General features: G+C 46.5%; 1 protein-coding gene across 3 annotated transcripts in view; it reads right to left on the bottom strand.

Annotated features, from left to right (window-relative positions):
* ZNF609 (zinc finger protein 609) overlaps window positions 1-8,438 on the bottom strand; it is a 113,882-nt gene extending 105,444 nt beyond the window's left edge. Inside the window, exon 1 of one of the 3 annotated variants that reach the window (XM_081169191.1) lies at window positions 8,070-8,438. The gene's annotated coding sequence lies outside the window, so the exon portion shown is untranslated. Of the gene's footprint in view, window positions 1-7,876; window positions 7,991-8,069 lie in introns of those variants that run through there. The other 2 variants (XM_081169189.1, XM_081169190.1) reach the window with 2 other exon arrangements.
* Window positions 8,439-17,591: the final 9,153 nt, after the last annotated feature.

Here is a 17,591-nt window from a genome sequence, read left to right as displayed (position 1 = left end):
TAACTCTTTCCTGCAGCAGCTCACTTAAAATCATAAGCATGCTATATTTACAAGAGCTCCAGCAGCAGAGACAGAAGGCTTGTTTGAATTATGTTTCTTTCAAATCGAGAGAAAGCACTCCAAACAAGACCAGGGCCCATTACACTAAGTAACTAACTAAGACGTTGACCCTATTACTGATTATACACAGAAGAGGTGGTGGGGAACCTCTAGTCTGCAGGCCTAATTAGGCCCACCACAGATCCCAATTTGGCCCACAAGACAGTTTTCCCACAAACCACCCCTCACTTGCCCCATCCGTGACATCATCTGTGATGTCAGTTGTGGGCAGGTATAGACATGGCTAGAAGGGAAAAATCAGGAGCTCCTGATTGTTCCTTAGCAAGCAGAGTTCCCCTTCAGTGCCAAACAGCTGATTAGCCCTGACAGAGAGCCTCCCTGGAATCTGCCGCACTAGAGCAAGGGTAGGCAACCTAAGGCACATGGGCCACAAGCAGCCCATGGGGGTTGTTTAAACAACCCCCGAGGAGTGGCGGAGCTTCATGCTCTGGCACCAGGGGGCAGAGAGCAGGCGGGGGCGGGGCTGGCATACATCCTGGGGGCATGGCGTGCCACCTGCGGGTGGCATGGTGCCCAGCGCGGGCAGGGGGTCACCCCACCGGGATCCAGTGCGCTCCGCACACTCCTCTTCCTCCGGCAGTGCCCCCGAGCCACCTCCGAACAGAGCCGCCCGCTCAATGAGTCCCCATGCACTGTGCTAAACCAGCACAGCGTGGTGCAGGGACTCACTTCCGCAATGCCGAAAATCGCATCTTTGCATGCTCAGAAACAAAAAATCGCATCTGAGCAGATGCAGCCACCAGAAATTGTGTCTGCGCAGACGCAGGCGCCAGAAATCGTGGCTGCACGTGCTCTCTCTCTCACACACACACACGATCCAGCCCACGAAGAGATCTCCACTGGAGTGAACTGGCCCAGATAAGGTAAACCTTGCCGACCCCTGCACTAGAGGCTTTCCTGTCAAGAACTCACTAGTGCAGTCAAAGGGGATGGAGGAAGTGGTTTGGGTTCAAAGCACTAGATGATTTTTCTGCAGAAGGAAAAACATGCAGTTTTTTAATGGAGCATTTTTTCTCTCCAGAACAAGTCTCTTAGAATTTGTATTCCTAGTGCCAATCAGATGGCTGGCACTGAAAGCACATCTTCAAATATGATTGTGGTAACCACCACTTAGCTGATCATTGGTTACAGCATTTTCCTTTGAACTTTAACAAGTGTCAGTCACCTGATGTCATTATGTTGTTAGGTGATTGACAGCTGGGTAGACCTGTTCACCTATCAATTGTGACCTGCAAGGGGTGGAGGATTTTGGAATGTGATCCACTGGATGGATACAATTCCCCAACTTTGATCTAGTGATTTAAGACAGCTAAACAAGGTGAAAAGAAAGACAGAAATATTTCAGCATAACTTCCTGGTGAATGTTTGCCCAGAAGCAAACTGTAATATAATCCCAACAGTGAACCATTTACCACTAAGAAATACAGGGTACACTTCAAAGTTTGCAAGCATCTACCAAATCATGTACAGCTATATGAACCTATCTGTGCACCAAGTTCATATTTAGAGGTCCTTCAGAGGGTGCCTCCAACGCAGGTGATTGCTGGAAAGAGTAATTCTTGGTTGTGGCACCGAGCCATGGATTAGTCTCCTGAAACTTACTTTGATGGATTTCTACCACCTAAAGACAACCTCTATTTGTCCAGGATGTCTAAGGAGATAGATAGATAGATAGATAGATAGATAGATAGATAGATAGATAGAATACTTTCCTTACATGCAACTCAAGGTGACTTACAAACACAGTGTAAACAATCAAACCAGTTCAAACAAACCATCAATAAAAACCTAAAAGCACATCAATACAAATATTACAGATCCAGCCCCACTAAAAGAATCCGTAAGTACTTAAAACTCTTCAAATTAAGGGCCAAAGGTCTGGGGGGAAAATAGGTAAGGATGGCACAAGGCAATCCACCCTGAGGAGAACAAGTGGGGAACCACCACTCAAAAAGCCCACTCTCATGCTACCATGATGGAAATGCTTTATTGCTGCATTTCTGTGGTTCTTAATTATACTATGTTTATCTTTGTGATTACTCGCTTTGAAATTATTGAAGAGCAGGATAGCAGGCTATTGATTCAATAAATACAAGCAAATTAGCTTACAGTGCCCAACAATAACCCAAAGTATTGGGCTTGGGCACCAATTTCATTTTTAGTGTCAGCACCAGTTGGAAACTTTTTAGTGCTTACTAAGACAGAGCAGACAACCACCTATTCAGTTGCCATATTATGCATGCCTGTCCAAAACTACTATTGGTGGAACTTCTGGTTGTCACTCTGCCACCCTCAAATTACACACTATTTAACACTGTATTTAGCACTGCAAGTTAAAGACAGCATTTTATCATAATTTGCTTATTCTGCACCATGTTGCTTATCTTTCACATTTTATTTTGAAGAGGTACACAAGATTCTGAAATATTTGGAGAGAAGTATGATGCTATGATCAGATATATGGAAGAAAAGGTAGCAGTACCGGTCCCCCTGAACATTTGAGAATTTACCACTACCCATGTGCTTTGAAATGTCACCTCCACAACCATTAGAGAAATTATGTTAGAACTAAAATCCTCATGAATATGAATCAGATTCCTTGTATAATTGATTCAACATGGACTGTATTTATAAACAACTTTCAGATTGGCATAAAGTGGGATGCAACTTCCCTAAGTATATGCACATCATTGTGGTAAAAATAGTCAAATACAGGATAAAAGGCAACCTTACAGTTTCAGATTAACAAGAAGATTGGATGGCCATCTGTCAGAGATTTGTTAGTTGCGATTCCGGCTTTGCAGGGAGTTGGACTACATGCCCTTTGGGTTCCTTCAAACCTGAAAATTCTATGATGATCCATCACAGGGTGGTCCAACGTTTCATACCAAGAGGGCTACAAGAGTAATTTTGACATGGAAATGTGCGTTGCATTCCCAAAGCTGGGTAAGCAAGGCACCAGGCTTTGAGAAGGAGGCAAGAGGATCAGGCAGGGTCTTAGATCCTTCCCATCTCCTTTCCAAAGCTGGGAAAGCACTAGATCTTGGGAAGGAGAACTCTAGGACCCTGTCAGAGCCTTGCACCTTCTTCCCAAAGCCCAGTGCCTCCTTACCTGGATTTGGGAAGGTAGTGATGCATCAGATCACATTGCATTTTACCATAAAGATGTAGTGTTCATGGATTATGAGCATTAGCAATCCTTACCAAAAGCGATAGAAAATCTAAAATAATGGTCATGTTTGGATGATAATTTCTTTGCTTAGTGAACAGAGACATGAAAGATATTTTGGTTACACACTACAACCCTTTGTGCAAGTCAGCAAACAAACCAGGAAGCCTTCCGTTAACTATAGTTCCCATTTTGTGTGAACCAGGAAACTAACAGTTTTGGAATAAGCTAGGATATTAAAACATGGATTTAAATTGGCTTTATATCCTGGCTTATGTGCACAGCCAAAAACATCATTTCATATCTCAGCTTATTAAGTCAAGATTGTCTGAATGTAGCCAATACCAGTAATAGTAGAAGCATAATTTTTTTTAGAAAATATGAACATCCTTTTCAACATGAAACAATCTTAATGAAGAAAACCACAGAGAGTTTAGATTGCCAAGAAGAATAATCAAGAGCTAACTAAAGGTTTTGTTTTTGGGGGGGGAAACAAGATACAGCTCTCTTCATATTTATTAGAAAATGGAAGCCTGCCAGAGAATCAGCAGGGCCATTGGACATCCAAGGTCTGCAATTTCTCATTTTGAACAATGGAGACGTTGCAAGAAACAAAGCTACAAAATTCGTTACATCTTGAAACAAAGTATCTCTAAGATTCTTTTCAACTGCCAAATCTGAAAAAATGTCACACAGCCACATAGACAAGATTTTCATTCATTCTTAACTTCTAGGAATTCAAACAAAATATTATGTAACATTAATGAACTATTGACACCAATACGTAACCCTTGAAATCTGCTTCTAAACCAAATGATTAGAAAATAGTTAAGGTAATATAGATTTTCCTTTTTAGTAAGATTTTCAATCCTAGAAATGCTAGAGTCTGACCTGAACTTCAGGCAAGGGGACAAACAGACTATTAACAATAAAGTGGGTAAACACGTGGATAAACATAGAGCAAAAGTGTAGGTCACAAATATTTAACATGCTTAAAATATGTTAATATGAATTATCTAATTAGTACACTAGCTTTCAAAGCAAACCTTTTAACAAGGAATGTCCCCCCCCCGAACAACCACTAGCTGTAAAATAGTTTAAGTGATCGGTTTTACAATGAAGGTGGCAGCACTGCATTCACTAGGATTCACACCAAACCTTGATCATGATCTGCCCTTTAAGTCCAAAGGATACCAAAGAATTGCAGAATGCTACAGCATTAGAATGAGCAAAGTCATCGATTAAGTTTACAGTATTATTCTATGCCTGCTTACTCAGAAATTGCACTTTCTTTAATTTGGTTTATTCACTAGCAAGAGTTTAGGATTGCAGAATTAGGATATTGAGCTAAGTCTATCACTGATGTCATGCATTATAGTTGTTAAGAACCACATTACAGTCACACCACTCAGAAGGGCAACATAATAATTTAGCTACTAGCACCACAACCACCTACTTTACAAATTCAAACTTGAGAACAGTGGTTTTGGAAATAACCATGGCTCCTATTTTACTATGTGTTATGGTTACAGCGTAATCTAAAGATTATTAACCTCTTGCAGGGGTTCACAACCCATGCATTCCTAGAAGGATTTTGTGCTGAGCCCACAAAATAGTGAAGGGTATACATCAAATAACCATTTTTACACAGCAATGGCTATAGTTATAGAAGAAGGAAACCTTGACAGTGTTCTTATGTACCAGTCAAATAGCCATCTCAAGAAGTATAAATCACAAACGTAGGCAGAAAAATTTAAGCACCCAGCAGGGATCAGACACATCAGTCACAGCAACAGCCAAGGCGACATTTTTCCACCTTCGCCGCACCAAGCAGTTGGTCCCTTACCTTTCCCGCCCCGACCTGGCCACAGTGATCCATGCAACAGTCATCTCCAGGCTTGACTACTGTAACTCGCTCTACGCGGGGCTGCCCTTGAAGCTGTCCCAGAAACTCCAGCGGGTACAGAATGCTGCAGCGAGGCTCCTCACAGGGTCTCTGCCATGGGAGCATATTCATCCAGTGCTTTTCAAGCTGCACTGGCTCCCGGTGGAGTACAGGGTCAGATTTAAGGTGCTGCTTTTGACCTTTAAAGCCCTTCACGGCCTAGGACCCTCGTACCTACGGGACCGCCTCGCCTGGTATGCCCCACGGAGAGCCTCAAGGTCCATAAATAACAACACCCTAGTGGTCCCAGGCCCTAAGGAAGTTAGATTGGCTTCAACCAGAGCCAGGGCCTTTTCAGCACTGGCCCCAACTTGGTGGAACGCTCTGTCTCATGAGACCAGGGCCCTGCAGGATCTGATCTCTTTCCGCAGGGCCTGTAAGACAGAGTTGTTCCGCCTGGCCTTTGGATTGGAGCCAATTTGATTCCCTCCGCCCCCTTTTTCTTTTTTCTTTTCCTTCTCCTGCAATGAGGCTCCATTTTAATATTTTAATGTTCCATTATTTTAATGTTGTATTTTATTTTTGTTTTTAAGTTGTAATCACTCATCTTGTTTTTATTATTGCTTGTAAGCCGCTCTGAGCCCGGCCTTGGCTGGGGAGGGCGGGGTATAAATAAAAAATTATTATTATTATTATTATTACTATCCTGGATTCATTTTAACAGGCCATTTCAACCTGCCCACTCTTTTCCTCCTAAAGCAGTCTTTAAGCAGCCTTCACTTCTTCCCATCCAGGGCACCAATGAGGAGCTGTCATTTCGCACTCTAGAGACAGGCATAATTCAGGCACAGAAGCAGCAAGGACATCTAGAAACACTGCAGGGATAAAACAGGTTTGAAAACCATGTTCTCAATGCATCACTGTTCAGAAACACAACCAACCTGTACATTACACAGTAAGACAACTCATTCAGAACACCATCTGTGATTTTGTACCATTCTAATAAATATTGAAAGTAGCTGCATGGTTTTACTACTGGAGCGACCAGCCTACAGTCAACCACTCAATTTCTTCTAGGCAAGAAGTTTGCAAGAGCATCACTTGCACTGCACACATCCCACAGGTATGTCAGGCAAAGCTGGGTTTATCTCTCAGGCTAAGTAGGGCATCTTGATAACACCCAGTAGTAAACAGAAAATGGAAGCAGCTTTACTTCCTCAAAAACAGATGTCTATATGGAGAAACACACAAGAACCCATAATACCAAACATGCCTTGAAATAACTACCTCCATGTGTGACTACCTGAAACTGATTTTGGACTGGTTTACCTGATGACTGTGCTACCAAATGGCAACTTCTCTGAATCTGTGCCCAATCACATGTAAAACACCATAAGAAATTTCTACCTATTGACACAATGCTTTTCAATTATATGCTCAAGATGAGTCATCAGTTGCCAGTTGACAGCACAACAGCCCCCAGGTATTCACCTCAGAAGTGTTTGGGACCAGCTTGTGACAAGCTTCTGCATGATGCTTAACAGATCACTTGCATGAGGATGCTTCACACTGCCCCTACAACAGCAGAAGCTCTGAGAAGTCCCATCAAGGCTGCAGAACTCACAACAGTTGTACAGGCAACACCCACACACACCCAAGGGCTGTTCGCACAAATCTACTCTGAATATAACGCAAAAGCAGACCCTGATGCTCCCAAGGAAACTGGAGGTTACTGCGAAACACCCCCAAACGATAAGGATTCGTGGCACACACGTACACAAACATGTAACCTGCCTCTTATCAAATGTATGACTACTCATACCAGTTCGCTAATCGTGGTAGCCTCCAGTGACATTTCATGGTGACCCTGGCCATGCCCTCTGTGCACAAAAGGCTCCACATTCAGCATAAAGGAAACCAGGTCACACGCAATTCCAGACCATTGTGTACACTGGAGTCTAAGCAAGCTTCTGCCCCAACCCATCTGTTAAGTTTCCAGATGCACCGCAAGGATGCCCACATACATGTGTGCATGCATGCGTTCACGGTCACAGTTTTAACCCCTCATCTGGACCTGCATGCTGTCGGACATTAGGTGCCCGCACATTCAGTGCAGGTCAATCCATCTCTCTCTCTCTGTCTCTCGGGCCACCCCACGCCTGGCTGACACGGCGCTGCCCCCCTACGACCCCCATGTGCTCGGGAGCACAAGCCCGCTTTTGTGCGAGCGAGTGCGCGGGCGGCAACTCCACGCGAACCCGTCCGCCGTAGAGCCCGAAAGGAAGCCGTCCGCCACCACAACATTTCCAAGGTGCCACAAGGCTCCTTTTGTTGTTGCTGATGCAATAGACTTAGCACCCCTCCCCCTCCCCCCCCCCACTCTGGGAACTGTTACCTGGTCTCGAGACTCCAAATGTGTTGTGTTTGTGGGGGGGGGGGAGGGGGCGAGAAAGGAGGGGGAGGACGGGGGGGTGAGCAAGGAAAGTGGAGAAGCAGGTAGAGACCACCACCATTACACGCGCGCGCGCGCGCACACACACACACACACGGGCGCCCATCATGGAAGAGGCGGGGAGAAAGGCTCCCCCCTCTTGCAGGTCCTCGAGGGGAGGGCGAGCGAGGAGGTCGCGACCCACTTGGATTGGAGAAGGGATCTTAACCCGTATTTTGTTTTTCGGGGGGTGGGGGCAGAATCTCCTCACCGACTCTGGCTCCTCCGGCCTGACAAGAAGCGTGGAAGGAGGCCCGGGGCCTGGTGTGGCGCCGCCATGAGCAGCCCAGCCCCAGCGCGCCCTCTCGCTCGCTCGCTCCCCGGCCCCGCGCACGAGCCTCTGCCGTTTCCCTGCCTCCCTCCCTCCCCTCCCCCCCCCCGTCTCTTTCTCTCCTCAGACTCACCCTCGGGTTCCGGCCGGTGCCGGGCGCGCCCCTCAGCCGCTTCCTCCATGGAGCCGCGCGACTACCTCGCCGTCGCCTTAAGGGCCCGGCCCCGCCGCCATGGCCGCCTGAGGAGAAGCGAGGAAAGGGGAGGTCTGGCGCGCCGCAGTCCCGGCTCTCGGCTCCGCTCGGCCCTCCCTCAGCGCGGCCGCCGCCGCCGCCGCCAGAAAGGGAGGGGGCAGCTGAGGGGCGCTGAGTACCGCTGAGCTCAAGCCCCGGATCTGAGGGTGGCAGGAAAACGCGGAGGCAGGAGTCAGGAGCGGGAAGGAAAAGCCGGGAGACGGGCTCGGTTTTATGCGCCGCTCCTTCTGGGAACCGAAGGAAAACCCGGAGCGCGGAGCGAAGGGAAGGGGTGACAACCCTCCGGAAGGAAAAGTTCCTGCGCGAGGAAGAGGAAGGGGAGCGGGGATAATCCGCAACTCCAGAAGGCTCCAAAGCGAGTTTCTAGCGGGCTGCGCGGGCCCCTTAATTTCAAATGATCCAGTTTTGCAACAAAAAAAAACCCAGTTCAAGGCAAGGACGCTCAGAGTTTGCCCCTGCTGAGTGCAAGGCTGGTTACTCTCGAGTAAGCGCGCATCGGCTGTGCAGCCTTACGTGACGAGGCGGACTGGATCAAGGAGGTCTGCCCTCACCCTCCAGGTGTTGCTGGACTACAAATCCCCTCTGCTGCAGAAGGCATGGCCGGTGGTCAGAGATTACAGACATTGTAGTGTAGTAGCGGCAGTGGTAAGGGTTGCCATATTTCAACAAGTGAAATTCCTGACGTCTGCAAAGTTGTTGAGCTTTTTTAAGGAAGACCCCATAATTTTTTCCATCACACTACCATGCATCCAGGTTTTCCCTGGCATTTTCCTGACGCCATTTTTACACCTGAAAAGCTGGAGTCTCAGGAGTTGGTAGAGCCTGAGACTCTTAATCTCAGAGTCTTGAGTTCATGACCCCTGTTGGGCAAAAGATGCCTGCACTGCAAGCTAGATGGTCCTTTCCAACTCTACAATTCTATGATTCTAACACCAGGAGAGCCACAGGCTCCTCACCCCTGAACTATATGAAGGAGAATCCTCACTCGTAGCCCCAAAGCCCACTTGCTAAAAAGAATAAGACCCAATGAAGATAGTAGGAGTGGCTTAGGACTTCACTGCATCCCTCGTGAATATGTTGCTCAGTGAATTGGGAGCACCTTTTTAGCTGATTAAAAGCTTTTTCAGCCCATCTAATCAATTAATCAGCCCAGTGTTGCAACTATCCTAATAACAATACAGCATACTCTAATTATTATCCTGACGGTGAAACAAGGAAGAGATCATTCTTTGGGATTAACCCAAAGGACAGCTGTTGACCTTGAGTATATGGTGAAGGCCTGAATAACTCTGAACTTGGAAGCTAGTTTTCTGCAGGCAGGGGTTTTGAAGTGAGGGGACACAACGTTCTTCAGTTGCAGTCCACAGCTCACTTACTCTTTACTGTGTGTAGAGCAAGCCAGAGTCTAACCATATTTTATTGGAAGTGACTCAGAAGTGGCACCTGCTGCAATAAGCTGCAGAGTACCTTCACACCCTTACAGGAGTGCCTCTTTAGCCAGAAATGCTCTTCTTCTGGGCATCATAACCTTTGTGAGGAGTTCAAGCAGAACATTCCACCCCTCCTCCTTTCTTTCCCTGACAACAACCAGCAATTCCATGGCTACACTCCTCCTTGCTCAATCCTCCATACTCAGTCCTCCTTAGGCTTTTATTTAACCCGTGTGTGTTTTCAAAATTGTGTTGTACTTCTGCAAACATCATGGTTCTACTGAGCATGCTGTCACTCCCCACTCTTGTTTCTCAGCAGCCCTCATATCTCAGGGGAAGGGTACCTCAAGTGTACAGCATCTATCTTACTTGCAAAAGGTCCCAGGGTGTTACAGTCCCTGGCATCTCTGATAGAGACTCCTGGCTGAAACCCTGGAGAGCCAGACAATGCCAACAGTCCTGAAATGATGGACCATTGGTCTGCCCCCAGTACTACTACTACTACTACTACTACAACAACAACAACAACAACAATTTATTATTTATAGCTCGCCCATCTGGCTGGGTTTCCCCAGCCACTCTGGGCGGCTTCCAACCAAATATTAAAAGCACAATACAGCATTAAACAGGGACGCGGGTGGCGCTGTAGGTTAAACCACAGAGCCTAGGACTTGCCGATCAGAAGGTCGGCGGTTCGAATCTCCACGACAGGGTGAGCTCCTGTTGCTCGGTCCCAGCTCCTGCCAACCTAGCAGTTTGAAAGCACGTCAAAGTGCAAGTAGATAAATAGGTACCACTCCGGCAGGAAGGTAAACGGCGTTTCCATGCGCTGCTCTGGTTTGCCAGAAGCTGCTTAGTCATGCTGGCCACATGACCTGGAAACTGTACGCCAGCTCCCTCGGCCAATAAAGTGAGATGAGCGCCGCAACCCCAGAGTCGGTCACAACTGGACCTAATGGTTAGGGATCCCTTTACCTTTACCTTTACAGCATTAAAATTTTTAAAAACTTCCCTAAACAGGCATCTTCTTATGTTCTTGTGTTTTGTTTTGGGTCCAGTCCTGTTGACACTCACCATCAGAGTTCACTGTTAGAGGGGGTGATTGGAGGGCCTAGTCTTTCTACATATTGATGCCCTTCTTCTGTTTCTGGATTAAATTTTCTCAATTTCCCCATAAACCGACACAATAAGATTTTTCTAGTCACCACTGCTGAATTAATATTAGGCAAGGTTACACACATTGTAGGCCCAGAACAGGGAGCTGTTTATTGATTATTTATTGTTTAGTGAAAATGATACTGACACAGTAGCAAACTAAAGGGTGGAGTCATAATTCTAACATATAATAACTGGAGACAACATTTAACTATAATTACCAATTACTACAACCTTCTCCAGCACACACCCTATTAAATGGAAGCTTGACAAGAGACATGTCCTCTCTTCCCCTAGAAGGAGCAGAGTGTAATCTTGTGGTGACTGCAGAAAAGGTATGTCATGTTACACTGCAACTTGCGCTGCTCATTGCATTTATGCTCTCTGCTCTAGACTTGGCACTGGAATTGGGCAGAGAAGGAAGAAAAGGGAGGCAGCGGGGGAATGATCTGCTTTCCTTACTCAGCTGTAAGCAGTGCCTAGCTGAGAGCTCACCATCTCCACACTGTGTCATGATTTACAAGACTGATTGCTGATTAGATTGTTCTGTCCAGTTATGCAATAAATAAAACTGCTTACGCCTGTGAGGGGAATAGCGCAGGCCGTCTGACCCACAGCCACATGCATCTTTGTAACCAGGGGAGATTTATTGCCTTTCAAGAACTTCATCAGACTTCTGCAGATTAGGCCTGGCCTGGCTTGGCTTCAGGTTGCAGTACATTATCTCATTCACAGCTGTTGGGAGAGCTATTCAGAATATGTCTAGTTCCACAAAATAGGCTCTCTTGGCTTGTTGCAGCTGTTTGAGTCAAAGCCTCCCCAGGCCTGTTTTGGATGTTCCAAACTAGGCTGGCAGTCAAAGCATCAAGCAGTGCAGTTTTGGTTTCTACAATATACACAACCAGTAGTGTATTTCCTCTTTAGGACTTAACAGCACAATCCTGTAAATGCAGGTGTAAGTCTCACTGAGTTGAATGGGACTTACTCTCAGGTAAGTGAGGCTGCACCCTCATTGGGCCTCCCTGCAAAAACCAAAAGCCTTTTCATAATGCCAGCTGCAGCTTGGAATGAAACTGATTCTTTTGCAATTTGTACACCATTAGCAGCAATGAAAACCATAAGGATACAGACAATTTGCAGAACTGAGATGCACTCGGTGGCAGCTGGCCTATGGCCAAAGAGGTACACTTTCTATTATTACACTTGGCAGGCAGAGAAAAGGGTATGTTCAAGATCCTAAAAATCTGTTCCATCGTTTAAAAAAAAAAGTTTTTGTTTTCAGTATTGTAATATACATTTGTTGAAATTGAGTTAGTCTTTTTGCTTCAAGCATCTTCATACAGTCTAGTATTATAAAATGGAAGGGTCCAGACTGTCACATTTCCTGTGGGGTTGTTCAATCATTTATTCTGCTGGTGGGGAGGGGACAAAAGATAGAATAAGCCTCTCTAACTTTTCCAAAGTGACACCTGCAATTCTGGGATACGCTCACAAAATCCGGGTCAAATCATGCTAATGTTCTGGAGAGTTGCAGTTGCCACTCCGTTAATAGTCCTTCAACACTAGAAATTGACTCCCAATTATATAATAGACTATTGGATCAGGTGGCAAATAAGCAGGTAGCATTCTATAAAAGTGCTGAAAGACCTGTTGGATAATGTGGTGAGCAAGCAGATAGTATTAAATATAAAATGGTAGCTCTGAATAGTTTTTCATCATTGTATTAAACTAGACTTTCTGGACCTTTATTGAAACAAAGTGTTTGGGTACAACTCGTTTTCCTTTAGTGCTGGGTCTGGGAGCCACCATTTTAAATTTCCATAATGCCCTCAAGCCAGGAGTATGGAACTTCAGGGGCCAAATGTGGCCCTCTATGCATCTTAAATGGCCCTCAGGACTCTACCCCATACCACATCCTCCCCTTCTGCCCAGGACATGCCCCATTTCATAACCTGAAGCTTAAGTAGTGTTTTTGTTTGTTTGTTGCCAAGCTTGAATGTGTCCTTGAACTCTGATAGTGACCCTTGCTTGCCTGGAATGAGGACAAAGGGGTGAAAGTGTGTGTAGCAACTAGTCTACTGCACTGGGTGCGTGGAAGCTGTGAAATGGGTTGCCGAAATGCAACCTATGGGGCTATGGCTCGTTGGTAGAGCTATGCAGGCTGAAGATCCCAGGTGCAATCTTCAGCATCTCCAGGTGGAGGTGAGACTGTGGGAGTGACCGTGTCCAAAATCCTGGAGAGGCACTGCTAGTCAGTGTAGACAACAATGAGCCGGATGGATCAAGGGCCTGATTCAATACAAGGCAGTTTCCTATACCTGTATTACTATATAAAACCTGAATGAATGGAAGCAGGCACTGAAGGGAGCATCCAATCTGTATGTGTGTGCACGCGCACATAGACTTAAGCAGACTTAAATAAACGCAGACCTGTTTCTCCGTTACAGCTTCTGCCCCACCTTTGCTGCCCTGGTAGTTACCATGTGAGTGAATATTTGTAGGCACTCCCCTTCCGGCATTCTTCTCTCTTTACTCTCTCATACCTAACTCACCAATTTGCCAGGAGTGGCTAAACAGATTCCACCCCCCCCCCCCATTCTGTGTAAGACCTAAGACACTTCAAATGGAAGAAAAATGGCTGTGAAAGGTCACTTAATAGACCTGGCCTTACCGTATTGACTGGCAGAGTCTGGAAGAGATTCAGTTTTCCTTCAGGGCAAAGAAAGGAAAGAGAGCAAGAACACTCAAAAGTAATGAACTTCATCTCCTATAATCTTTAAGGAATTTTAGCTAGCATTCTGTCTCCAAATACCAGCTGCTGGAGAAGGACAGCCAGAGAAGGCTGTTATGCTCATGTCCTGCGTGTGGGCTTACTGGGGGAATCTAGTAGATCACTGTGAGAAATACATAGGGTTATCTAGTCCAGCATATATCCTATAATTTTATCTGTCTAGACTTCTACAGTCTTTGAGGAACTTAAGGAACCTCCTATAATCTAAAATCCTATATAGGAGGAACCTCCTATTACCGTATATTTGAGGGACTTCAGGTAGCTCTTTGGGGGGGGGGGGATATTAAGAGGCCAGTAATCTGGAAGCCTGACAATCAGTTACAGGGTTTTTCTCCTCCACCATCTTCCCTGGATGAGACTCTCTGCCTATTTCTCACACATTTGTGGGTTTTACTCAAGGAATTTCAGTTTTGCTCTCCATCAGATATTCAGAATGGAGACCTGCTTCAGGCTGCAAGTCCAATTTGACTTTTAACATCAGTATTAGGACCCATTTGCACTATACATTTAAAGCAATATCTTACCACTTTAAACTGTCATGGCTTCCCACAAGGAATCCTGGGAATTGTAGTTTGCTAAGGATGAGGAAAGTTATTGGAAGATCCCTATTCCCCTCACAGATCTACAATGATCTGTGTGGTTTAACAATAAGCCCCTCTTCCCAGGCATTCTGAGAATGGCAGCTGTCTGATATTAGGTGTCTCCTCTTAACAGACAACGGTTCCCATAATTATTTGGAGGAAGCCATGACTGTTTAAAGTGGTCTGACAGTGCAGATGGGCTGTTAGAGTCGAGCAGCTGTGTGAGAAACAGCAGTTATTTATTGATTTAATTAATTAAATTTATTTCCTGCCCCTTCTCCCAAAGGAGCCTAAGGCAGCAATCCAATTAAGGAATGGCTGGTTTTCGGTATTGCATGCCACCCAAAGTGTGCATTTATTGCTTTAAGAAGGGAAGGGGACCTGTGGCCCTCCAGATGTTGCTGGACTACAGCTCCCATCATCCCTGAACATTGGCCATAAAGGTAAAGGGACCCTTGACCATTAGGTCCAGTTGTGACCGACTCTGGGGTTGCGGCGCTCATCTCGCTTTATTGGCCGAGGGAGCTGGCGTACAGCTTCCAGGTCATGTAGCCAGCATGACTAAGCCGCTTCTGGCGAACCAGAGCAGCACACGGAAATGCCGTTTACCTTCCCGCTGGAGCGGTACCTCTTTATCTACTTGCACTTTGGCATCCTTTCGAACTGCTAGGTTGGCAGGAGCAGGGACCGAGCAACGGGAGCTCACCCCGTCGCGGGGATTCAAACCTCCAACCTTCTGATCGGCAAGTCCTAGGCTCTGTGGTTTAACCCACAGCGCCACCCGCGTCCCAACCATTGGCCATGCCAGATGGGATTGGTAGGAGTTGGAGTCCAATAATAGCGGGAGGTTTGCGGGTCCCCCCCATCCAAAGATTTAAGGATCACCTTCTCACCCCCCCCCAAGGTATTCCTCTTCCTTCACCAGGTAGCTGTGCTTCCTGGGCTCCTAGTCCTTTGTAAGAAAAGGCAGGCAGGTTTGAGTTTCCCAGCGACATGGGTGGGGGAAGTGAACAATGACTGGCTCTGCACAAAGTGCACTTGGGACATTTCAGAGGGAAACAATTGCTAGCTGTCAAGAGCAGGCATCAGTGTGAAGTGGCCTAGAGGGATCACAGCCAGATTCTAGTGCAGAACAATCACCTGCGGCATGGCGCACAGCAGGAATTGTCAAGCAGTAATTTATTGGCAGATCAGCTCTTTACATTCCAGACTGCAGTAAGTCTGTGTCTCTCTTGTAGCCAATATCACAGGTGGATACGTGAGCTAGCAGGTGCAGAGGGAAGCTGCCCAATGCCTGGTCAGACTATTCGCCCATCTGACCCTTCTTGAACAGGCAGTGGATTTCCAGGATATTGGACAAAGGTCTCTCCCATCACACCTGCAAAGGGTTGCCACCCGTCCCTAGAAAAATGAGATTGCCCCATTTTTGGACAGAAGTATTCCTTGTCCCATTTGGACTTCAAACAGGCACCTTTGTTCCCATATCCATGCTGGGCTGGCCCAAAATGGCAGTTGTGTCCCTGTTGGGGCAGCTGATGAGGAGCCCAGCTTGGCAGAAGCAACAATAGAGAGAAGGGGGAGGGAGCAAACTCTTCTCCCTCACCCCTTCCTTCCTTTCCTCTGCTGGTCTAGCTAGATGTAGACCAGTGTAACTAGGGGACTCCTTGGGAAGACACACCTACAAGCAAAACCAGACATGTATCGCTGCACAGAGGTATTATTATCTCTAGATAAAGTGTTGGGAAGGCAATAGCCAGTGTAGTGTAGCGGTTAGAGTGTTGAACTATGAACAGGGAGTCCTAGGCTCTAATCCAGGCTTCCTCAACCTCGGCCCTCCAGATGTTTGAGACTACAATTCCCATCATCCCTGACCACTGGTCCTGGTAGCTAGGGATCATGGGAGTTGTAGGCCAGAAACATCTGGAGGCATGATCCCTAGCTAACAGGACCAGTGGTCAGGGATGATGTGAATTGTAGTCTCAAACATCTGGAGGGCTGAGGCTGAGGAAGCCTGCTCTAACCCCCCTCAGCCATAAGTCTCACTGGGTGACCTTGGGTCAATCACATTGTCTCAGCCTAACCTACCTCACAGGGGTGTTCTGTGCATAAAGTGAGAGGGGACCTTATATGTTCCTTGAGATAATTGGAGAAAAGGTGGGATAAAAATAAATGGCAGTGCAGCATACCTTATTTGCTTTCCCCCCTTATCAGTAGATTAGTATTTTAAAAAAAACCACTATTACTATTTATAATTTATAATCTCTTTCCCCTCATTACAGAATTGAGACAAATTAATAAGCAAATAAATATGTGTCTGCAGTACAGACATGTTGGTTCTGTGGACGGCAAGAAACCGCTGGGATGAAAAGAAGCTCATCATAATTAGATTATGTCCCTGTTGTTTCCATCCCGAGCTTCTGCAGAACTATTTAAAATCCGTCCTTTTGCTTTCCTGTTGATAATGAGAAAGATAAGGAACAAGATCAAAGAAGCTGAAAGGGTGGGGAAACCTATCTATTTATGTGCAGACAAGGAAGTGGTTGTAGCAGGGAAAAGTGAGAAAGACAAGACAGGAGAGGCTCATGCAGTTGCCTAAAATGTCAGTGTATTAAAACCATGGTATGCAAAGGGACACGGGTGGCGCTGTAGGTTAAACCACAGAGCCTAGGACTTGCCGATCAGAAGGTTCGAATCCCCGCAACGGGGTGAGCTCGCATTTCTTGGTCCCTGCTCCTGCCCACCTAGCAGTTCGAAAGCACGTCAAAGTGCAAGTAGATATATAGGTACCGCTCCGGAGGGAAGGTAAACGGCGTTTCCGTGCGCTGCTCTGGTTCGCCAGAAGTGGCTTAGTCATGCCGGCCACATGACCCAGAAGCTGTACGCCGGCTCCCTTGGCCAATAAAGTGAGATGAGCACCACAACCCCAGAGTTGGCCACGACTGGACCTAATGGTCAGGGGTCCCTTTACCTTTACCTTATGCAAAGGGCTGGGCACGCAAAGAGGCCCACATATTTCAGTGGAACATCCTTGGTTATAGTGGTTATAGAGATCTATGTGGAGGTGCTCAAGGACAAAAGAATGGCCTGCTGGATCAGGCCAATGGCCTGTCTAGTCCAGCATTCTGTTCTCCCAGTAGCCAACCAAATACCCATTGGATGCTTAGAAATGGGATCTGAGGACAACAGCACCTTCCCTGCTTGTGATGCCCACAAACTGGTATTCAGGGGCATACTGCCTATGACATTGAGGTGTGTGGGGTGTTAGGGGAGGGGTAGTATCTTTGGTGGGGAACTATCTTCTGGGGTAGCTTGTCCACCTTTGGTCCCCACCTATCATATAGCTCTCACCTGTGGCTCCCAGCTGTCAGCGTGCTACAGTGTCCACACTCCAGGAAACGGCTTTGACAGGCTGGCTAAACCAGGTGAAGGTAACTGATGGGTCTCA

Source organism: Podarcis bocagei (genome assembly GCF_964188305.1).
Source record: "Podarcis bocagei genome assembly, chromosome: 14".
NCBI classification, from domain to species: domain Eukaryota; kingdom Metazoa; phylum Chordata; class Lepidosauria; order Squamata; family Lacertidae; genus Podarcis; species Podarcis bocagei.
This window is presented reverse-complemented; position numbering and strand designations above follow the sequence as displayed.